Consider the following 25,924-nt stretch of genomic DNA (forward strand, 5'->3'; position numbering starts at 1 on the left):
GTAAGACACACACACACACACAAACAGTTTAACACAAACACAAACATTAAAATGTGTATTATGAGGACAAAAGTGATCTTTGAGGACAAATGGTTTAACACAAACTTTAAAATGTTGAGTATTATGAGGACAAAAGTGATCTTTGAGGACAAACGGTTTAACACAAACAAAAACATTAAAATGTTGCGTATTATGAGGACAAAAGTGATCTTTGAGGTCAAACGGTTTAACACAAACACAAACATTAAAATGTTGTGTTTTATGAGGACAAAAGTGATCTTTGAGGACAAACGGTTTAACACAAACATTAAAATGTTGTGTATTATGAGGACAAAAGTGATTTAGGAGGACAAACGGTTTAACACAAACACAAACATTAAAATGTTGTGTATTATGAGGACAAAAGTGATCTTTGAGGTCAAACGGTTTAACACAAACAAACTTTAAAATGTTGTGTATTATGAGGACAAAAGTGATCTTTGAGGAAAAACGGTATAACACAAACACAAACATTAAAATGTTGTGTATTATGAGGACAAAAGTGGTCATTGAGGACAAACGGTTTAACACAAACACAAACTTTAAAATGTTGTGTATTATGAGGATAAAAGTGATCTTTGAGGACAAACGATTTAACACAAACACAAACATTAAAATGTTGTGTATTATGAGGACAAAAGTGATCTTTGAGGTCAAACGGTTTAACACAAACACAAACTTTAAAATGTTGTGTATTATGAGGACAAAAGTGATCATTGAGGACAAACGGTTTAACACAAACACAAAAATTAAAATGTTGTGTATTATGAGGACAAAAGTGATCTAGGACAAACGGTTTAACACAAACACAAAAATTCAAATGTTGTGTTTTATGAGGACAAAAGCGATCTTTGAGGACAAACGGTTTAACACAAACACAAAAATTCAAATGTTGTGTTTTATGAGGACAAAAGTGATTAAGGAGGACAAACGGTTTAACACAAACACAAACATTAAAATGTTGTGTATTATGAGGACAACATTGATTTAGGAGGACAAATGGTTTAACACAAACCCAAACATTAAAATGTTGTGTATTATGAGGACAAAAGTGATCTTTGAGGTCAAACGGTTTAACACAAACACAAACATTAAAATGTTGTGTATTATGAGGACAAAAGTGATCTTTGAGGACAAATGGTTTAACACAAACTTTAAAATGTTGAGTATTATGAGGACAAAAGTGATCTTTGAGGACAAACGGTTTAACACAAACAAAAACATTAAAATGTTGCGTATTATGAGGACAAAAGTGATTGAGGACAAACGGTTTAACAGAAACATTAAAATGTTGTGTATTATGAGGACAAAAGTGATTTAGGAGGACAAACGGTTTAACTCAAACACAAACATTAAAATGTCATGTATTATGAGGACAAAAGTGATCTTTGAGGTCAAACGGTTTAACACAAACACAAACTTTAAAATGTTGTGTATTATGAGGACAAAAGTGATCTTTGAGGACAAACGGTTTAACACAAACACAAACATTAAAATGTTGTGTATTATGAAGACAAAAGTGATCACTGAGGACAAACGGTTTAACACAAACACAAACATTAAAATGTTGTGTATTATGAGGACAAAAGTGGTCATTGAGGACAAACGGTTTAACACAAACACAAACACAAACTTTAAAATGTTGTGTATTATGAGGATAAAAGTGATCTTTGAGGACAAACGATTTAACACAAACACAAACTTTAAAATGTTGTGTATTATGAGGACAAAAGTGATCTTTGAGGTCAAACGGTTTAACACAAACACAAACTTTAAAATGTTGTGTATTATGAGGACAAAAGTGATCTTTGAGGACAAACGGTTTAACACAAACACAAACATTAAAATGTTGTGTATTATGAGGACAAAAGTGATCAAGGACAAACGGTTTAACACAAACACAAAAATTCAAATGTTGTGTTTTATGAGGACAAAAGCGATCTTTGAGGACAAACGGTTTAACACAAACACAAACATTAAAATGTTGTGTATTATGAGGACAAAAGTGATTAAGGAGGACAAACGGTTTTACACAAACACAGATTTTAAAATGTTGTGTTTTATGAGGACAAAAGTGATCTTTGAGGACAAACGGTTTAACACAAAAACAAACATTAAAATGTTGCGTATTATGTGGACAAAAGTGATCTTTGAGGACAAACGGTTTAACACAAACACAAACTTTAAAATGTTGAGTATTATGAGGACAAAAGTGATCTTTGAGGACAAACGGTTTAACACAAACACAAACTTTAAAATGTTGTGTATTATGAGGACAAAAGTGATCTTTGAGGACAAACGGTTTAACACAAACATTAAAATGTTGTGTATTATGAGGACAAAAGTGATCATCGAGGACAAACGGTTTAACACAAACACAAACGTTAAAATGTTGTGTATTATGAGGACAAAAGTGATCTTTGAGGACAAACGATTTAACACAAACACAAACATTAAAATGTTGTGTATTATGAGGACAAAAGTGATCTTTGAGGACAAAGGGTTTAACACAAATATTAAAATGTTGTGTATTATGAGGACAAAAGTGATCTTTGAGGTCAAACGGTTTAACACAAACACAAACTTTAAATGTTGTGTATTATGAGGACAAAAGTGATCTTTGAGGACAAACGGTTTAACACAAACACAAACTTTAAAATGTTGTGTATTATGAGGACAAAAGTGATCTTTGAGGTCAAACGGTTTAACACAAAAACAAACTTTAAAATGTTGTGTATTATGAGGACAAAAGTGATCTTTGAGGACAAACGGTTTAACACAAACACAAACACAAACATTAAAATGTTGTGTATTATGAGGACAAAAGTGATTAAGGAGGACAAACGGTTTTACACAAACACAGATTTTAAAATGTTGTGTTTTATGAGGACAAAAGTGATCTTTGAGGACAAACGGTTTAACACTAAAACAAACATTAAAATGTTGCGTATTATGTGGACAAACGTGATCTTTGAGGACAAACGGTTTAACACAAACACAAACTTTAAAATGTTGAGTATTATGAGGACAAAAGTGATCTTTGAGGACAAACGGTTTAACACAAACACAAACTTTAAAATGTTGTGTATTATGAGGACAAAAGTGATCTTTGAGGACAAACGGTTTAACACAAACATTAAAATGTTGTGTATTATGAGGACAAAAGTGATCATCGAGGACAAACGGTTTAACACAAACACAAACGTTAAAATGTTGTGTATTATGAGGACAAAAGTGATCTTTGAGGACAAACGATTTAACACAAACACAAACATTAAAATGTTGTGTATTATGAGGACAAAAGTGATCTTTGAGGACAAAGGGTTTAACACAAATATTAAAATGTGTATTATGAGGACAAAAGTGATCTTTGAGGACAAAGGGTTTAACACAAATATTAAAATGTTGTGTATTATGAGGACAAAAGTTATTTTTGAGGTCAAACGGTTTAACACAAACACAAACTTTAAATGTTGTGTATTATGAGGACAAAAGTGATCTTTGAGGACAAACAGTTTAACACAAACACAAACTTTAAAATGTTGTGTATTATGAGGACAAAAGTGATCTTTGAGGTCAAACGGTTTAACACAAACACAAACTTTAAAATGTTGTGTATTATGAGGACAAAAGTGATCTTTGAGGACAAACGGTTTAACACAAACATTAAAATGTTGTGTATTATGAAGACAAAAGTGATCACTGAGGACAAACGGTTTAACACAAACACAAACATTAAAATCTTGTGTATTATGAGGACAAAAGTGGTCATTGGGGACAAACGGTTTAACACAAACACAAACTTTAAAATGTTGTGTATTATGAGGATAAAAGTGATCTTTGAGGACAAAGATTTAACACAAACACAAACTTTAAAATGTTGTGTATTATGAGGACAAAAGTGATCTTTGAGGTCAAACGGTTTAACACAAACACAAACTTTAAAATGTTGTGTATTATGAGGACAAAAGTGATCTTTGAGGACAAACGGTTTAACACAAACACAAACATTAAAATGTTGTGTATTATGAGGACAAAAGCGATCTTTGAGGACAAACGGTTTAACACAAACACAAACATTAAAATGTTGTGTATTATGAGGACAAAAGTGATTAAGGAGGACAAACGGTTTTACACAAACACAGATTTTAAAATGTTGTGTTTTATGAGGACAAAAGTGATCTTTGAGGACAAACGGTTTAACACAAAAACAAACATTAAAATGTTGCGTATTATGTGGACAAAAGTGATCTTTGAGGACAAACGGTTTAACACAAACACAAACTTTAAAATGTTGAGTATTATGAGGACAAAAGTGATCTTTGAGGACAAACGGTTTAACACAAACATTAAAATGTTGTGTATTATGAGGACAAAAGTGATCATCGAGGACAAACGGTTTAACACAAACACAAACGTTAAAATGTTGTGTATTATGAGGACAAAAGTGATCTTTGAGGACAAACGATTTAACACAAACACAAACATTAAAATGTTGTGTATTATGAGGACAAAAGTGATCTTTGAGGACAAAGGGTTTAACACAAATATTAAAATGTGTATTATGAGGACAAAAGTGATCTTTGAGGACAAAGGGTTTAACACAAATATTAAAATGTTGTGTATTATGAGGACAAAAGTTATTTTTGAGGTCAAACGGTTTAACACAAACACAAACTTTAAATGTTGTGTATTATGAGGACAAAAGTGATCTTTGAGGACAAACAGTTTAACACAAACACAAACTTTAAAATGTTGTGTATTATGAGGACAAAAGTGATCTTTGAGGTCAAACGGTTTAACACAAACACAAACTTTAAAATGTTGTGTATTATGAGGACAAAAGTGATCTTTGAGGACAAACGGTTTAACACAAACATTAAAATGTTGTGTATTATGAAGACAAAAGTGATCACTGAGGACAAACGGTTTAACACAAACACAAACATTAAAATCTTGTGTATTATGAGGACAAAAGTGGTCATTGGGGACAAACGGTTTAACACAAACACAAACTTTAAAATGTTGTGTATTATGAGGATAAAAGTGATCTTTGAGGACAAAGATTTAACACAAACACAAACTTTAAAATGTTGTGTATTATGAGGACAAAAGTGATCTTTGAGGTCAAACGGTTTAACACAAACACAAACTTTAAAATGTTGTGTATTATGAGGACAAAAGTGATCTTTGAGGACAAACGGTTTAACACAAACACAAACATTAAAATGTTGTGTATTATGAGGACAAAAGCGATCTTTGAGGACAAACGGTTTAACACAAACACAAACATTAAAATGTTGTGTATTATGAGGACAAAAGTGATTAAGGAGGACAAACGGTTTTACACAAACACAGATTTTAAAATGTTGTGTTTTATGAGGACAAAAGTGATCTTTGAGGACAAACGGTTTAACACAAAAACAAACATTAAAATGTTGCGTATTATGTGGACAAAAGTGATCTTTGAGGACAAACGGTTTAACACAAACACAAACTTTAAAATGTTGAGTATTATGAGGACAAAAGTGATCTTTGAGGACAAACGGTTTAACACAAACACAAACTTTAAAATGTTGTGTATTATGAGGACAAAAGTGATCTTTGAGGACAAACGGTTTAACAAACATTAAAATGTTGTGTATTATGAGGACAAAAGTGATCATCGAGGACAAACGGTTTAACACAAACACAAACATTAAAATGTTGTGTATTATGAGGACAAAAGTGATCTTTGAGGACAAACGATTTAACACAAACACAAACATTAAAATGTTGTGTATTATGAGGACAAAAGTGATCTTTGAGGACAAAGGGTTTAACACAAATATTAAAATGTTGTGTATTATGAGGACAAAAGTGATCTTTGAGGTCAAACGGTTTAACACAAACACAAACTTTAAATGTTGTGTATTATGAGGACAAAAGTGATCTTTGAGGACAAACGGTTTAACACAAACACAAACTTTAAAATGTTGTGTATTATGAGGACAAAAGTGATCTTTGAGATCAAACGGTTTAACACAAAAACAAACTTTAAAATGTTGTGTATTATGAGGACAAAAGTGATCTTTGAGGACAAAAGGTTTAACACAAACACAAACATTAAAATGTTGTGTATTATGAGGACAAAAGTGATTAAGGAGGACAAACGGTTTTACACAAACACAGATTTTAAAATGTTGTGTTTTATGAGGACAAAAGTGATCTTTGAGGACAAACGGTTTAACACAAAAACAAACATTAAAATGTTGCGTATTATGTGGACAAAAGTGATCTTTGAGGACAAACGGTTTAACACAAACACAAACTTTAAAATGTTGAGTATTATGAGGACAAAAGTGATCTTTGAGGACAAACGGTTTAACACAAACACAAACTTTAAAATGTTGTGTATTATGAGGACAAAAGTGATCTTTGAGGACAAACGGTTTAACACAAACATTAAAATGTTGTGTATTATGAGGACAAAAGTGATCATCGAGGACAAACGGTTTAACACAAACACAAACGTTAAAATGTTGTGTATTATGAGGACAAAAGTGATCTTTGAGGACAAACGATTTAACACAAACACAAACATTAAAATGTTGTGTATTATGAGGACAAAAGTGATCTTTGCGGACAAAGGGTTTAACACAAATATTAAAATTTGTATTATGAGGACAAAAGTGATCTTTGAGGACAAAGGGTTTAACACAAATATTAAAATGTTGTGTATTATGAGGACAAAAGTTATTTTTGAGGTCAAACGGTTTAACATAAACACAAACTTTAAATGTTGTGTATTATGAGGACAAAAGTGATCTTTGAGGACAAACAGTTTAACACAAACACAAACTTTAAAATGTTGTGTATTATGAGGACAAAAGTGATCTTTGAGGACAAACGGTTTAACACAAACACAAACTTTAAAATGTTGAGTATTATGAGGACAAAAGTGATGTTTGAGGACAAACGGTTTAACACAAACTTTAAAATGTTGTGTATTATGAGGACAAAAGTGATTAAGGAGGACAAACGGTTTAACACAAACACAAACTTTAAAATGTTGTGTATTATGAGGATAAAAGTGATCTTTGAGGACAAACGATTTAACACAAACACAAACTTTAAAATGTTGTGTATTATGAGGACAAAAGTGATCTTTGAGGTCAAACGGTTTAACACAAACACAAACTTTAAAATGTTGTGTATTATGAGGACAAAAGTGATCTTTGAGGACAAACGGTTTAACACAAACACAAACATTAAAATGTTGTGTATTATGAGGACAAAAGTGATTAAGGAGGACAAACGGTTTTACACAAACACAGATTTTAAAATGTTGTGTTTTATGAGGACAAAAGTGATCTTTGAGGACAAACGGTTTAACACAAAAACAAACATTAAAATGTTGCGTATTATGTGGACAAAAGTGATCTTTGAGGACAAACGGTTTAACACAAACACAAACTTTAAAATGTTGAGTATTATGAGGACAAAAGTGATCTTTGAGGACAAACGGTTTAACACAAACACAAACTTTAAAATGTTGTGTATTATGAGGACAAAAGTGATCTTTGAGGACAAACGGTTTAACACAAACATTAAAATGTTGTGTATTATGAGGACAAAAGTGATCATCGAGGACAAACGGTTTAACACAAACACAAACGTTAAAATGTTGTGTATTATGAGGACAAAAGTGATCTTTGAGGACAAACGATTTAACACAAACACAAACATTAAAATGTTGTGTATTATGAGGACAAAAGTGATCTTTGAGGACAAAGGGTTTAACACAAATATTAAAATGTTGTGTATTATGAGGACAAAAGTGATCTTTGAGGTCAAACGGTTTAACACAAACACAAACTTTAAATGTTGTGTATTATGAGGACAAAAGTGATCTTTGAGGACAAACGGTTTAACACAAACACAAACTTTAAAATGTTGTGTATTATGAGGACAAAAGTGATCTTTGAGATCAAACGGTTTAACACAAAAACAAACTTTAAAATGTTGTGTATTATGAGGACAAAAGTGATCTTTGAGGACAAAAGGTTTAACACAAACACAAACATTAAAATGTTGTGTATTATGAGGACAAAAGTGATTAAGGAGGACAAACGGTTTTACACAAACACAGATTTTAAAATGTTGTGTTTTATGAGGACAAAAGTGATCTTTGAGGACAAACGGTTTAACACAAAAACAAACATTAAAATGTTGCGTATTATGTGGACAAAAGTGATCTTTGAGGACAAACGGTTTAACACAAACACAAACTTTAAAATGTTGAGTATTATGAGGACAAAAGTGATCTTTGAGGACAAACGGTTTAACACAAACACAAACTTTAAAATGTTGTGTATTATGAGGACAAAAGTGATCTTTGAGGACAAACGGTTTAACACAAACATTAAAATGTTGTGTATTATGAGGACAAAAGTGATCATCGAGGACAAACGGTTTAACACAAACACAAACGTTAAAATGTTGTGTATTATGAGGACAAAAGTGATCTTTGAGGACAAACGATTTAACACAAACACAAACATTAAAATGTTGTGTATTATGAGGACAAAAGTGATCTTTGAGGACAAAGGGTTTAACACAAATATTAAAATTTGTATTATGAGGACAAAAGTGATCTTTGAGGACAAAGGGTTTAACACAAATATTAAAATGTTGTGTATTATGAGGACAAAAGTTATTTTTGAGGTCAAACGGTTTAACATAAACACAAACTTTAAATGTTGTGTATTATGAGGACAAAAGTGATCTTTGAGGACAAACAGTTTAACACAAACACAAACTTTAAAATGTTGTGTATTATGAGGACAAAAGTGATCTTTGAGGACAAACGGTTTAACACAAACACAAACTTTAAAATGTTGAGTATTATGAGGACAAAAGTGATGTTTGAGGACAAACGGTTTAACACAAACTTTAAAATGTTGTGTATTATGAGGACAAAAGTGATTAAGGAGGACAAACGGTTTAACACAAACACAAACTTTAAAATGTTGTGTATTATGAGGATAAAAGTGATCTTTGAGGACAAACGATTTAACACAAACACAAACTTTAAAATGTTGTGTATTATGAGGACAAAAGTGATCTTTGAGGTCAAACGGTTTAACACAAACACAAACTTTAAAATGTTGTGTATTATGAGGACAAAAGTGATCTTTGAGGACAAACGGTTTAACACAAACACAAACATTAAAATGTTGTGTATTATGAGGACAAAAGCGATCTTTGAGGACAAACGGTTTAACACAAACACAAACATTAAAATGTTGTGTATTATGAGGACAAAAGTGATTAAGGAGGACAAACGGTTTTACACAAACACAGATTTTAAAATGTTGTGTTTTATGAGGACAAAAGTGATCTTTGAGGACAAACGGTTTAACACAAAAACAAACATTAAAATGTTGCGTATTATGTGGACAAAAGTGATCTTTGAGGACAAACGGTTTAACACAAACACAAACTTTAAAATGTTGAGTATTATGAGGACAAAAGTGATCTTTGAGGACAAACGGTTTAACACAAACACAAACTTTAAAATGTTGTGTATTATGAGGACAAAAGTGATCTTTGAGGACAAACGGTTTAACACAAACATTAAAATGTTGTGTATTATGAGGACAAAAGTGATCATCGAGGACAAACGGTTTAACACAAACACAAACGTTAAAATGTTGTGTATTATGAGGACAAAAGTGATCTTTGAGGACAAACGATTTAACACAAACACAAACATTAAAATGTTGTGTATTATGAGGACAAAAGTGATCTTTGAGGACAAAGGGTTTAACACAAATATTAAAATGTTGTGTATTATGAGGACAAAAGTGATCTTTGAGGTCAAACGGTTTAAGACAAACACAAACTTTAAATGTTGTGTATTATGAGGACAAAAGTGATCTTTGAGATCAAACGGTTTAACACAAAAACAAACATTAAAATGTTGTGTATTATGAGGACAAAAGTGATTAAGGAGGACAAACGGTTTTACACAAACACAGATTTTAAAATGTTGTGTTTTATGAGGACAAAAGTGATCTTTGAGGACAAACGGTTTAACACAAAAACAAACATTAAAATGTTGCGTATTATGTGGACAAAAGTGATCTTTGAGGACAAACGGTTTAACACAAACACAAACTTTAAAATGTTGAGTATTATGAGGACAAAAGTGATCTTTGAGGACAAACGGTTTAACACAAACACAAACATTAAAATGTTGTGTATTATGAGGACAAAAGTGATCTTTGAGGACAAAGGGTTTAACACAAATATTAAAATGTGTATTATGAGGACAAAAGTGATCTTTGAGGACAAAGGGTTTAACACAAATATTAAAATGTTGTGTATTATGAGGACAAAAGTTATTTTTGAGGTCAAACGGTTTAACACAAACACAAACTTTAAATGTTGTGTATTATGAGGACAAAAGTGATCTTTGAGGACAAACAGTTTAACACAAACACAAACTTTAAAATGTTGTGTATTATGAGGACAAAAGTGATCTTTGAGGACAAACGGTTTAACACAAACATTAAAATGTTGTGTATTATGAGGACAAAAGTTATCATTGAGGACAAGCGGTTTAACACAAACACAAACTTTAAAATGTTGTGTATTATAAGGACAAAAGTGATCTTTGAGGACAAACGGTTTAACACAAACACAAACTTTAAAATGTTGAGTATTATGAGGACAAAAGTGATTAAGGAGGACAAACGGTTTAACACAAACACAAACTTTAAAATGTTGAGTATTATGAGGACAAAAGTGATCTTTGAGGACAAACGGTTTAACACAAACACAAACTTTAAAATGTTGTGTATTATGAGGACAAAAGTGATCTTTGAGGACAAACGGTTTAACACAAACATTAAAATGTTGTGTATTATGAGGACAAAAGTGATCATCGAGGACAAACGGTTTAACACAAACACAAACGTTAAAATGTTGTGTATTATGAGGACAAAAGTGATCTTTGAGGACAAACGATTTAACACAAACACAAACATTAAAATGTTGTGTATTATGAGGACAAAAGTGATCTTTGAGGACAAAGGGTTTAACACAAATATTAAAATGTGTATTATGAGGACAAAAGTGATCTTTGAGGACAAAGGGTTTAACACAAATATTAAAATGTTGTGTATTATGAGGACAAAAGTTATTTTTGAGGTCAAACGGTTTAACACAAACACAAACTTTAAATGTTGTGTATTATGAGGACAAAAGTGATCTTTGAGGACAAACAGTTTAACACAAACACAAACTTTAAAATGTTGTGTATTATGAGGACAAAAGTGATCTTTGAGGACAAACGGTTTAACACAAACATTAAAATGTTGTGTATTATGAGGACAAAAGTTATCATTGAGGACAAGCGGTTTAACACAAACACAAACTTTAAAATGTTGTGTATTATAAGGACAAAAGTGATCTTTGAGGACAAACGGTTTAACACAAACACAAACTTTAAAATGTTGAGTATTATGAGGACAAAAGTGATTAAGGAGGACAAACGGTTTAACACAAACACAAACATTAAAATGTTGTGTATTATGAGGACAAAAGTGATCTTTGAGGACAAACGGTTTAACACAAACATTAAAATTTTGCGTATTATGAGGACAAAAGTGATTGAGGAAAAACGGTTTAACACAAACATTAAAATGTTGTGTATTATGAGGACAACATTGATTTAGGAGGACAAACGGTTTAACACAAACACAAACTTTACAATGTTTTGTATTATGAGGACAGAAGTGATCTTTGAGGACAAACGGTTTAACACAAACATTAAAATGTTGTGTATTATGAAGACAAAAGTGATCATTGAGGACAAACGGTTTAACACAAACATTAAAATGTTGTGTATTATGAGGACAAAAGTGATCATTGAGGACAAACGTTTTAACACAAACACAAATGTCAAAATGTTGTGTATTATGAGGACAAAAGTGATCTTTGAGGACAAATGGTTTAACACAAACACAAACTTTAAAATGTTGAGTATTATGAGGACAAAAGTGATGTTTGAGGACAAACGGTTTAACACAAACTTTAAAATGTTGTGTATTATGAGGACAAAAGTGATCTTTGAGGACAAACGGTTTAACACAAACACAAACTTTAAAATGTTGTGTATTATGAGGACAAAAGTGATCTTTGAGGACAAACGGTTTAACACAAACATTAAAATGTTGTGTATTATGAGGATAAAAGTGATCACCGAGGACAAACGGTTTAACACAAACACAAACGTTAAAATGTTGTGTATTATGAGGACAAAAGTGATCTTTGAGGACAAACGATTTAACACAAACACAAACATTAAAATGTTGTGTATTATGAGGACAAAAGTGATCTTTGAGGACAAAGGGTTTAACACAAATATTAAAATGTTGTGTATTATGAGGACAAAAGTGATCTTTGAGGTCAAACGGTTTAACACAAACACAAACTTTAAATGTTGTGTATTATGAGGACAAAAGTGATCTTTGAGGACAAACGGTTTAACACAAACACAAACTTTAAAATGTTGTGTATTATGAGGACAAAAGTGATCTTTGAGGTCAAACGGTTTAACACAAAAACAAACTTTAAAATGTTGTGTATTATGAGGACAAAAGTGATCTTTGAGGACAAACGGTTTAACACAAACACAAACACAAACATTAAAATGTTGTGTATTATGAGGACAAAAGTGATTAAGGAGGACAAACGGTTTTACACAAACACAGATTTTAAAATGTTGTGTTTTATGAGGACAAAAGTGATCTTTGAGGACAAACGGTTTAACACTAAAACAAACATTAAAATGTTGCGTATTATGTGGACAAACGTGATCTTTGAGGACAAACGGTTTAACACAAACACAAACTTTAAAATGTTGAGTATTATGAGGACAAAAGTGATCTTTGAGGACAAACGGTTTAACACAAACACAAACTTTAAAATGTTGTGTATTATGAGGACAAAAGTGATCTTTGAGGACAAACGGTTTAACACAAACATTAAAATGTTGTGTATTATGAGGACAAAAGTGATCATCGAGGACAAACGGTTTAACACAAACACAAACGTTAAAATGTTGTGTATTATGAGGACAAAAGTGATCTTTGAGGACAAACGATTTAACACAAACACAAACATTAAAATGTTGTGTATTATGAGGACAAAAGTGATCTTTGAGGACAAAGGGTTTAACACAAATATTAAAATGTGTATTATGAGGACAAAAGTGATCTTTGAGGACAAAGGGTTTAACACAAATATTAAAATGTTGTGTATTATGAGGACAAAAGTTATTTTTGAGGTCAAACGGTTTAACACAAACACAAACTTTAAATGTTGTGTATTATGAGGACAAAAGTGATCTTTGAGGACAAACAGTTTAACACAAACACAAACTTTAAAATGTTGTGTATTATGAGGACAAAAGTGATCTTTGAGGACAAACGGTTTAACACAAACACAAACATTAAAATGTTGTGTATTATGAGGACAAAAGTGATCTTTGAGAACAAACGGTTTAACACAAACAAAAACATTAAAATGTTGCGTATTATGAGGACAAAAGTGATTGAGGACAAACGGTTTAACAGAAACATTAAAATGGTGTGTATTATGAGGACAAAAGTGATCTTTGAGGACAAACGGTTTAACACAAACACAAACTTTAAAATGTTGTGTATTAGGAGGACAAAAGTGATCTTTGAGGACAAACGGTTTAACACAAACACAAACATTAAAATGTTGTGTTTTATAAGGAAAAAAGTGATCTTTGAGGACAAACGGTTTAACACAAACATTAAAATGTTGTGTATTATGAGGACAAAAGTGATCTTTGAGGTCAAACGGTTTAACACAAACACAAACTTTAAAATGTTGTGTATTATGAGGACAAAAGTGATCTTTGAGGACAAACGGTTTAACACAAACATTAAAATGTTGTGTATTATGAAGACAAAAGTGATCACTGAGGACAAACGGTTTAACACAAACACAAACATTAAAATCTTGTGTATTATGAGGACAAAAGTGGTCATTGAGGACAAACGGTTTAACACAAACACAAACTTTAAAATGTTGTGTATTATGAGGATAAAAGTGATCTTTGAGGACAAAGATTTAACACAAACACAAACTTTAAAATGTTGTGTATTATGAGGACAAAAGTGATCTTTGAGGTCAAACGGTTTAACACAAACACAAACTTTAAAATGTTGTGTATTATGAGGACAAAAGTGATCTTTGAGGACAAACGGTTTAACACAAACACAAACATTAAAATGTTGTGTATTATGAGGACAAAAGCGATCTTTGAGGACAAACGGTTTAACACAAACACAAACATTAAAATGTTGTGTATTATGAGGACAAAAGTGATTAAGGAGGACAAACGGTTTTACACAAACACAGATTTTAAAATGTTGTGTTTTATGAGGACAAAAGTGATCTTTGAGGACAAACGGTTTAACACAAAAACAAACATTAAAATGTTGCGTATTATGTGGACAAAAGTGATCTTTGAGGACAAACGGTTTAACACAAACACAAACTTTAAAATGTTGAGTATTATGAGGACAAAAGTGATCTTTGAGGACAAACGGTTTAACACAAACACAAACTTTAAAATGTTGTGTATTATGAGGACAAAAGTGATCTTTGAGGACAAACGGTTTAACACAAACATTAAAATGTTGTGTATTATGAGGACAAAAGTGATCATCGAGGACAAACGGTTTAACACAAACACAAACGTTAAAATGTTGTGTATTATGAGGACAAAAGTGATCTTTGAGGACAAACGGTTTAACACAAACATTAAAATGTTGTGTATTATGAGGACAAAAGTGATCATCGAGGACAAACGGTTTAACACAAACACAAACGTTAAAATGTTGTGTATTATGAGGACAAAAGTGATCTTTGAGGACAAACGATTTAACACAAACACAAACATTAAAATGTTGTGTATTATGAGGACAAAAGTGATCTTTGAGGACAAAGGGTTTAACACAAATATTAAAATGTTGTGTATTATGAGGACAAAAGTGATCTTTGAGGTCAAACGGTTTAACACAAACACAAACTTTAAATGTTGTGTATTATGAGGACAAAAGTGATCTTTGAGGACAAACGGTTTAACCCAAACACAAACTTTAAAATGTTGTGTATTATGAGGACAAAAGTGATCTTTGAGATCAAACGGTTTAACACAAAAACAAACTTTAAAATGTTGTGTATTATGAGGACAAAAGTGATCTTTGAGGACAAAAGGTTTAACACAAACACAAACATTAAAATGTTGTGTATTATGAGGACAAAAGTGATTAAGGAGGACAAACGGTTTTACACAAACACAGATTTTAAAATGTTGTGTTTTATGAGGACAAAAGTGATCTTTGAGGACAAACGGTTTAACACAAAAACAAACATTAAAATGTTGCGTATTATGTGGACAAAAGTGATCTTTGAGGACAAACGGTTTAACACAAACACAAACTTTAAAATGTTGAGTATTATGAGGACAAAAGTGATCTTTGAGGACAAACGGTTTAACACAAACACAAACTTTAAAATGTTGTGTATTATGAGGACAAAAGTGATCTTTGAGGACAAACGGTTTAACACAAACATTAAAATGTTGTGTATTATGAGGACAAAAGTGATCATCGAGGACAAACGGTTTAACACAAACACAAACGTTAAAATGTTGTGTATTATGAGGACAAAAGTGATCTTTGAGGACAAACGATTTAACACAAACACAAACATTAAAATGTTGTGTATTATGAGGACAAAAGTGATCTTTGAGGACAAAGGGTTTAACACAAATATTAAAATTTGTATTATGAGGACAAAAGTGATCTTTGAGGACAAAGGGTTTAACACAAATATTAAAATGTTGTGTATTATGAGGACAAAAGTTATTTTTGAGGTCAAACGGTTTAACATAAACACAAACTTTAAATGTTGTGTATTATGAGGACAAAAGTGATCTTTGAGGACAAACAGTTTAACACAAACACAAACTTTAAAATGTTGTGTATTATGAGGACAAAAGTGATCTTTGAGGACAAACGGTTTAACACAAACACAAACTTTAAAATGTTGAGTATTATGAGGACAAAAGTGATGTTTGAGGACAAACGGTTTAACACAAACTTTAAAATGTTGTGTATTATGAGGACAAAAGTGATTAAGGAGGACAAACGGTTTAACACAAACACAAACTTTAAAATGTTGTGTATTATGAGGATAAAAGTGATCTTTGAGGACAAACGATTTAACACAAACACAAACTTTAAAATGTTGTGTATTATGAGGACAAAAGTGATCTTTGAGGTCAAACGGTTTAACACAAACACAAACTTTAAAATGTTGTGTATTATGAGGACAAAAGTGATCTTTGAGGACAAACGGTTTAACACAAACACAAACATTAAAATGTTGTGTATTATGAGGACAAAAGCGATCTTTGAGGACAAACGGTTTAACACAAACACAAACATTAAAATGTTGTGTATTATGAGGACAAAAGTGATTAAGGAGGACAAACGGTTTTACACAAACACAGATTTTAAAATGTTGTGTTTTATGAGGACAAAAGTGATCTTTGAGGACAAACGGTTTAACACAAAAACAAACATAAAAATGTTGCGTATTATGTGGACAAAAGTGATCTTTGAGGACAAACGGTTTAACACAAACACAAACTTTAAAATGTTGAGTATTATGAGGACAAAAGTGATCTTTGAGGACAAACGGTTTAACACAAACACAAACTTTAAAATGTTGTGTATTATGAGGACAAAAGTGATCTTTGAGGACAAACGGTTTAACACAAACATTAAAATGTTGTGTATTATGAGGACAAAAGTGATCATCGAGGACAAACGGTTTAACACAAACACAAACGTTAAAATGTTGTGTATTATGAGGACAAAAGTGATCTTTGAGGACAAACGATTTAACACAAACACAAACATTAAAATGTTGTGTATTATGAGGACAAAAGTGATCTTTGAGGACAAAGGGTTTAACACAAATATTAAAATGTTGTGTATTATGAGGACAAAAGTGATCTTTGAGGTCAAACGGTTTAACACAAACACAAACTTTAAATGTTGTGTATTATGAGGACAAAAGTGATCTTTGAGGACAAACGGTTTAACACAAACACAAACTTTAAAATGTTGTGTATTATGAGGACAAAAGTGATCTTTGAGATCAAACGGTTTAACACAAAAACAAACTTTAAAATGTTGTGTATTATGAGGACAAAAGTGATCTTTGAGGACAAAAGGTTTAACACAAACACAAACATTAAAATGTTGTGTATTATGAGGACAAAAGTGATTAAGGAGGACAAACGGTTTTACACAAACACAGATTTTAAAATGTTGTGTTTTATGAGGACAAAAGTGATCTTTGAGGACAAACGGTTTAACACAAAAACAAACATTAAAATGTTGCGTATTATGTGGACAAAAGTGATCTTTGAGGACAAACGGTTTAACACAAACACAAACTTTAAAATGTTGAGTATTATGAGGACAAAAGTGATCTTTGAGGACAAACGGTTTAACACAAACACAAACATTAAAATGTTGTGTATTATGAGGACAAAAGTGATCTTTGAGGACAAAGGGTTTAACACAAATATTAAAATGTGTATTATGAGGACAAAAGTGATCTTTGAGGACAAAGGGCTTAACACAAATATTAAAATGTTGTGTATTATGAGGACAAAAGTTATTTTTGAGGACAAACGGTTTAACACAAACACAAACTTTAAAATGTTGTGTATTATGAGGACAAAAGTGATCTTTGAGATCAAACGGTTTAACACAAAAACAAACTTTAAAATGTTGTGTATTATGAGGACAAAAGTGATCTTTGAGGACAAAAGGTTTAACACAAACACAAACATTAAAATGTTGTGTATTATGAGGACAAAAGTGATTAAGGAGGACAAACGGTTTTACACAAACACAGATTTTAAAATGTTGTGTTTTATGAGGACAAAAGTGATCTTTGAGGACAAACGGTTTAACACAAAAACAAACATTAAAATGTTGCGTATTATGTGGACAAAAGTGATCTTTGAGGACAAACGGTTTAACACAAACACAAACTTTAAAATGTTGAGTATTATGAGGACAAAAGTGATCTTTGAGGACAAACGGTTTAACACAAACACAAACTTTAAAATGTTGTGTATTATGAGGACAAAAGTGATCTTTGAGGACAAACGGTTTAACACAAACATTAAAATGTTGTGTATTATGAGGACAAAAGTGATCATCGAGGACAAACGGTTTAACACAAACACAAACGTTAAAATGTTGTGTATTATGAGGACAAAAGTGATCTTTGAGGACAAACGATTTAACACAAACACAAACATTAAAATGTTGTGTATTATGAGGACAAAAGTGATCTTTGAGGACAAAGGGTTTAACACAAATATTAAAATTTGTATTATGAGGACAAAAGTGATCTTTGAGGACAAAGGGTTTAACACAAATATTAAAATGTTGTGTATTATGAGGACAAAAGTTATTTTTGAGGTCAAACGGTTTAACATAAACACAAACTTTAAATGTTGTGTATTATGAGGACAAAAGTGATCTTTGAGGACAAACAGTTTAACACAAACACAAACTTTAAAATGTTGTGTATTATGAGGACAAAAGTGATCTTTGAGGACAAACGGTTTAACACAAACACAAACTTTAAAATGTTGAGTATTATGAGGACAAAAGTGATGTTTGAGGACAAACGGTTTAACACAAACTTTAAAATGTTGTGTATTATGAGGACAAAAGTGATTAAGGAGGACAAACGGTTTAACACAAACACAAACTTTAAAATGTTGTGTATTATGAGGATAAAAGTGATCTTTGAGGACAAACGATTTAACACAAACACAAACTTTAAAATGTTGTGTATTATGAGGACAAAAGTGATCTTTGAGGTCAAACGGTTTAACACAAACACAAACTTTAAAATGTTGTGTATTATGAGGACAAAAGTGATCTTTGAGGACAAACGGTTTAACACAAACACAAACATTAAAATGTTGTGTATTATGAGGACAAAAGCGATCTTTGAGGACAAACGGTTTAACACAAACACAAACATTAAAATGTTGTGTATTATGAGGACAAAAGTGATTAAGGAGGACAAACGGTTTTACACAAACACAGATTTTAAAATGTTGTGTTTTATGAGGACAAAAGTGATCTTTGAGGACAAACGGTTTAACACAAAAACAAACATAAAAATGTTGCGTATTATGTGGACAAAAGTGATCTTTGAGGACAAACGGTTTAACACAAACACAAACTTTAAAATGTTGAGTATTATGAGGACAAAAGTGATCTTTGAGGACAAACGGTTTAACACAAACACAAACTTTAAAATGTTGTGTATTATGAGGACAAAAGTGATCTTTGAGGACAAACGGTTTAACACAAACATTAAAATGTTGTGTATTATGAGGACAAAAGTGATCATCGAGGACAAACGGTTTAACACAAACACAAACGTTAAAATGTTGTGTATTATGAGGACAAAAGTGATCTTTGAGGACAAACGATTTAACACAAACACAAACATTAAAATGTTGTGTATTATGAGGACAAAAGTGATCTTTGAGGACAAAGGGTTTAACACAAATATTAAAATGTTGTGTATTATGAGGACAAAAGTGATCTTTGAGGTCAAACGGTTTAACACAAACACAAACTTTAAATGTTGTGTATTATGAGGACAAAAGTGATCTTTGAGGACAAACGGTTTAACACAAACACAAACTTTAAAATGTTGTGTATTATGAGGACAAAAGTGATCTTTGAGATCAAACGGTTTAACACAAAAACAAACTTTAAAATGTTGTGTATTATGAGGACAAAAGTGATCTTTGAGGACAAAAGGTTTAACACAAACACAAACATTAAAATGTTGTGTATTATGAGGACAAAAGTGATTAAGGAGGACAAACGGTTTTACACAAACACAGATTTTAAAATGTTGTGTTTTATGAGGACAAAAGTGATCTTTGAGGACAAACGGTTTAACACAAAAACAAACATTAAAATGTTGCGTATTATGTGGACAAAAGTGATCTTTGAGGACAAACGGTTTAACACAAACACAAACTTTAAAATGTTGAGTATTATGAGGACAAAAGTGATCTTTGAGGACAAACGGTTTAACACAAACACAAACATTAAAATGTTGTGTATTATGAGGACAAAAGTGATCTTTGAGGACAAAGGGTTTAACACAAATATTAAAATGTGTATTATGAGGACAAAAGTGATCTTTGAGGACAAAGGGCTTAACACAAATATTAAAATGTTGTGTATTATGAGGACAAAAGTTATTTTTGAGGTCAAACGGTTTAACACAAACACAAACTTTAAATGTTGTGTATTATGAGGACAAAAGTGATCTTTGAGGACAAACAGTTTAACACAAACACAAACTTTAAAATGTTGTGTATTATGAGGACAAAAGTGATCTTTGAGGACAAACGGTTTAACACAAACATTAAAATGTTGTGTATTATGAGGACAAAAGTTATCATTGAGGACAAGCGGTTTAACACAAACACAAACTTTAAAATGTTGTGTATTATAAGGACAAAAGTGATCTTTGAGGACAAACGGTTTAACACAAACACAAACTTTAAAATGTTGAGTATTATGAGGACAAAAGTGATTAAGGAGGACAAACGGTTTAACACAAACACAAACTTTAAAATGTTGAGTATTATGAGGACAAAAGTGATCTTTGAGGACAAACGGTTTAACACAAACACAAACTTTAAAATGTTGTGTATTATGAGGACAAAAGTGATCTTTGAGGACAAACGGTTTAACACAAACATTAAAATGTTGTGTATTATGAGGACAAAAGTGATCATCGAGGACAAACGGTTTAACACAAACACAAACGTTAAAATGTTGTGTATTATGAGGACAAAAGTGATCTTTGAGGACAAACGATTTAACACAAACACAAACATTAAAATGTTGTGTATTATGAGGACAAAAGTGATCTTTGAGGACAAAGGGTTTAACACAAATATTAAAATGTGTATTATGAGGACAAAAGTGATCTTTGAGGACAAAGGGTTTAACACAAATATTAAAATGTTGTGTATTATGAGGACAAAAGTTATTTTTGAGGTCAAACGGTTTAACACAAACACAAACTTTAAATGTTGTGTATTATGAGGACAAAAGTGATCTTTGAGGACAAACAGTTTAACACAAACACAAACTTTAAAATGTTGTGTATTATGAGGACAAAAGTGATCTTTGAGGACAAACGGTTTAACACAAACATTAAAATGTTGTGTATTATGAGGACAAAAGTTATCATTGAGGACAAGCGGTTTAACACAAACACAAACTTTAAAATGTTGTGTATTATAAGGACAAAAGTGATCTTTGAGGACAAACGGTTTAACACAAACACAAACTTTAAAATGTTGAGTATTATGAGGACAAAAGTGATTAAGGAGGACAAACGGTTTAACACAAACACAAACATTAAAATGTTGTGTATTATGAGGACAAAAGTGATCTTTGAGGACAAACGGTTTAACACAAACATTAAAATTTTGCGTATTATGAGGACAAAAGTGATTGAGGAAAAACGGTTTAACACAAACATTAAAATGTTGTGTATTATGAGGACAACATTGATTTAGGAGGACAAACGGTTTAACACAAACACAAACTTTACAATGTTTTGTATTATGAGGACAGAAGTGATCTTTGAGGACAAACGGTTTAACACAAACATTAAAATGTTGTGTATTATGAAGACAAAAGTGATCATTGAGGACAAACGGTTTAACACAAACTTTAAAATGTTGTGTATTATGAGGACAAAAGTGATTAAGGAGGACAAACGGTTTAACACAAACACAAACATTAAAATGTTGTGTATTATGGGGACAAAAGTGATCTTTGAGGACAAACGGTTTAACACAAACATTAAAATGTTGTGTATTATGAGGACAAAAGTGATCTTTGAGGAAAAACAGTTTAACACAAACACAAACATTAACATGTCATGTATTATGAGGACAAAAGTGATCTTTGAGGACAAACACACACACACGGATATTCAGAGAATCGCTGGAGAGAGGTAAGACACACACACACACACGGATCTTCGGAGAATCGCTGCAGAGAGGTAAGACACACACACACACACACACACACACACACACACTGATCTTCGGAGAATCTCTGGAGAGAGGTAAGACACACACACACACACGGATCTTCAGAGAAGCGCTGGAAAGAGGTAAGACACACACACACACACGGATCTTCGGAGAAGCGCTGGAGAGAGGTAAGACACATACACACACACGGATCTTCGGAGAATCGCTGGAGAGAGGTAAGACACACACACACACACGGATCTTCAGAGAATCGCTGGAGAGAGGTAAGACACACACACACACACTGATCTTCGGAGAAGCACTGGAGAGAGGTAAGACACACACACACACACACACACACGGATCTTCTGAGAATCGCTGGAGAGAGGTAAGACACACACACACAAACACACACACACACACAAACACGGATCTTCGGAGAATCGCTGGAGAGAGGTTAGACACACACACTCACACACGGATCTTTGGAGAATCGCTGGAGAGAGGTAAGACACACACACACACACACACAGATCTTCGGAGAATCGCTGGAGAGAGGTAAGACACACACACACACACACACACACGGATCTTCGGAGAATTGCTGGAGAGAGGTAAGACAAACACACACACACACTGATCTTCAGAGAAGCGCTGGAGAGAGGTAAGACACACACACACACACACGGATCTTCTGAGAATCGCTGGAGAGAGGTAAGACACACACACACACACTGATCTTCTGAGAATCGCTGGAGAGAGGTAAGACACACACACACACCTTCGGAGAATCGCTGGAGAGAGGTAAGACACACACACACACACCTTCGGAGAATCGCTGGAGAGAGGTAAGACACACACACACACATCTTCGGAGAATCGCTGGAGAGAGGTAAGACACACACACACACACACACACTGATCTTCGGAGAATCTCTGGAGAGAGGTAAGACACACACACACACACACACGGATCTTCGGAGAATTGCTGGAGAGAGGTAAGACACACACACACACACACTGATCTTCGGAGAAGCGCTGGAGAGAGGTAAGACAAACACACAAACACACGGATCTTCGTAGAATCGCTGGAGAGAGGTAAGACAAACACACACACACACACGCACACGGATCTTCGGAGAATAGCTGGAGAGAGGTAAGACAAACACACACACACACACACACACACACACACGGATCTTCGGAGAATAGCTGGAGAGAGGTAAGACACACACACACACACACACACAGATCTTCGGAGAATAGCTGGAGAGAGGTAAGACACACACACACACACACACACACAAATCTTCGGAGAATCGCTGGAGAGAGGTAAGACACACACACACACACACACAGATCTTCGGAGAATAGCTGGAGAGAGGTAAGACACACACACACACACACAGATCTTCGGAGAATCGCTGGAGAGAGGTAAGACACACACACACACACACAGATATTCGGAGAATCGCTGGAGAGAGGTAAGACACACACACACACACACACACACACACACACGGATCTTCGGAGAATACACACACGGATCTTCGGAGAATCGCTGGAGAGAGGTAAGACACACACACACACACAAACACGGATCTTCGGAGAATCGCTGGAGAGAGGTAAGACACACACACACACACACACACACACACACTGATCTTCGGAGAAGCGCTGGAGAGAGGTAAGACACACACACACACACACGGATCTTCGGAGAATCGCTGGAGAGAAGTAAGACATACACACACACACACACTGATCTTCGGAGAAGCGCTGGAGAGAGGTAACACACACACACACACACACACAGATCTTCGGAGAATCGCTGGAGAGAGGTAAGACACACACACACACCCACGGATATTCGGAGAATCGCTGGAGAGAGGTAAGACACACACACTCACACACGGATCTTCGGAGAATCGCTGGAGAGAGGTAAGACACACACACACACACACACACACACACACACTGATCTTCGGAGAATCGCTGGAGAGAGGTAAGACACACACACACACACACTGATCTTCGGAGAAGCGCTGGAGAGAGGTAAGACACACACAAAGATCTTCGGAGAATCGCTGGAGAGAGGTAAGACACACACACACACACACACTGATCTTCGGAGAATCGCTGGAGAGAGGTAAGACACACACACACACACACACACACGGATCTTCTGAGAATTGCTGGAGAGAGGTAAGACACACACACACACACAATGATCTTCGGAGAAGCGCTGGAGAGAGGTAAGACACACACACAGATCTTCGGAGAATCGCTGGAGAGAGGTAAGACACACACACACACACTTTCGGAGAATCGCTGGAGAGAGGTAATACACACACACACACACACACCTTCGGAGAATCGCTGGAGAGAGGTAAGACACACACACACACACGGATCTTCGGAGAATCGCTGGAGAGAGGTAAGACACACACACACACACACACACACTGATCTTCGGAGAATCGCTGGAGAGAGGTAAGACACACACACACGGATCTTCGGAGAATTGCTGGAGAGAGGTAAGACACACACACACACACACACACACTGATCTTCGGAGAATCGCTGGAGAGAGGTAAGACACACACACACGGATCTTCGGAGAATTGCTGGAGAGAGGTAAGACACACACACACACACACACACACTGATCTTCGGAGAAGCGCTGGAGAGAGGTAAGACACACACACACACACACACGGATCTTCGGAGAATCGCTGGAGAGAGGTAAGACACACACACACACAGATCTTCGGAGAATCGCTGGAGAGAGGTAAGACACACACACACACACACCTTCGGAGAATCGCTGGAGAGAGGTAAGACACACACACACACACACACACACGGATCTTCGGAGAATCGCTGGAGAGAGGTAAGACACACACACACACACACACACACACACTGATCTTCGGAGAATCTCTGGAGAGAGGTAAGACACACACACACACACACGGATCTTCGGAGAAGCGCTGGAGAGAGGTAAGACACACACACACACACACACGGATCTGCGGAGAATTGCTGGAGAGAGGTAAGACACACACACACTCACACACACACACACACACACACGGATCTTCGGAGAATCGCTGGAGAGAGGTAAGACACACACACACACACACACACACTGATCTTCGGAGAATCGCTGGAGAGAGGTGAAGGAGTGGATGCCGAGTTGCCATATCCTTCATACCAGAGATGGGACCAAGTCCCCATGTCTGCTTCATACTGATATTATATTATATTATTACATGATTTCTTGTTTGACTATTAATCAAGTTATAGCAAGAGTGAAATGTGTAACCTTATGTGTGCTGTATTTCTTTTCCTCAAGATTAATGTCCACATATTATGTGTGTGTATCCAATCGTAATGATAAGACACTTGCCAGTGCTAGAAAGCCTTGAATTTTAGATAAGTTCTCTGTGTATGTGTGTTAGTATCTGTCTGTACAGGGAGAAGCTCAGACAGTCCCAGGACAAACAATCAACTGCCAGTGTCCAGCGTATCAGATCTACGTCTTTGGAGAGTTTTATCTAGGTTTTGGAACCAATCAGAATTTTGTTGACTCATGTATTGACGCAATTAGTATCCTCTGTCAGGGTATAACTGTGGTTGATTTTGTATTGTACTGGGGGCGGC

The sequence above is a fragment of the Carassius gibelio genome, chromosome B22 (assembly GCF_023724105.1).
Source record: "Carassius gibelio isolate Cgi1373 ecotype wild population from Czech Republic chromosome B22, carGib1.2-hapl.c, whole genome shotgun sequence".
Lineage (NCBI taxonomy): Eukaryota > Metazoa > Chordata > Actinopteri > Cypriniformes > Cyprinidae > Carassius > Carassius gibelio.